Raw genomic sequence first — 1,279 nt, 5'->3', positions numbered from 1 at the left:
CAGAGGTAAAACTAGAGAAATAACAGTCAGGTCAAAGAGTAGGCATCAAAAATTGGTATTTTGGGCGACTTCCCTGGTGGTTTAGTAGCTAATGTAGTGGCTAATTCTTGTGTCCAGTGGAGGGGACCTGGGTTCGATCCCTGGCCAGGGGACTAGATCCCAAATGCCCCAACTAAGTCTTGGTGCATCCAGATAAATAAATAAATCTTTTTTTTTTAAATGGCATTTTGGCTATGACTGTCAGTGAATTTCCTCCATGTTCATGTCTTTGGATTAACAATGAAACATCAAAAACAAAGAATTTTAAGTCCAAAACTGAATGTGCAAGGAAGTTTATTCCTTTAAAAAATTTTTTTTATTGAAATATAGTTGATTTACAATGTTGTATTAGTTTCAGGTATATAGCAAAGTGATTCAGTTGTATATACATGTCTATGTTCCTCCTTAGAATATTTATTTGTGCTAGTTTATTTATTTAGCTGCACCAGGTCTTATCTGTGGAACGTGGGGACTTCAGCTGCAGCATATGAGATCTCGTTCCCTGACTGGGGATTGAACCCAGGTCCCCTGCACTGGGAGCTTGGAGTCTGAGCCACTGGACCATGAGGGGAGGCACATATATATTCCTTTTTGACATTCTCTTTCATTATCGGTTATTACAAGATATTGAGCATAGTTCCCTGTGTTATCTTGTAGGTCCATTTGGTTATAGATTTGATATGTATCAGTGTTATTTTGTACCTAAAAAAAAAAAACCTGGAAATAACCAAAAAGGTGATTGCTAGGGGGTCAGTTAACAACTGTATAAGGAAGGGTACTCAAGGATGTTTATCACCGTATTGTTTATGAGAGTCAAAACTGAAAACAACAATGCTTTTCAGCAGGGAGGTGGCTTAAATGCAGGAGGCCCGGGTTCAATCCTTGGTCAGGGAACTAGATCCCACAAGCCACAACTAAAATTTCTCATGACTCAAGGAAGACTGAAGACCCTGCATTCTGCAGCTAAAATAGGGCACAGTCAGATAATATTTTTAAAAAAGAAAAGAAAGGGTTTAAAAAAGAAATGGTGTCCAGATCCACCAGAATAGGTAAAATTTAAAAGGGAAACAAGTTACAACCACTTGGATCTCTATCTTGAAGACAAGTCATCAATTCTACTCAGATGAATATACTCAGGAGGTTCAAGTGTTTACACTCACCCCAAACCAGAAACCATCCAAATGTCCATCAACAGAATAATGAATAAGTCAACTGTATATCTATCAATATATTAATATAA

Source organism: Bison bison, unplaced genomic scaffold (genome assembly GCF_000754665.1).
Source record: "Bison bison bison isolate TAMUID 2011002044 unplaced genomic scaffold, Bison_UMD1.0 scf7180017864248, whole genome shotgun sequence".
In the NCBI taxonomy this organism is placed as follows: Eukaryota; Metazoa; Chordata; class Mammalia; order Artiodactyla; family Bovidae; genus Bison; species Bison bison.
This window is presented reverse-complemented; position numbering follows the sequence as displayed.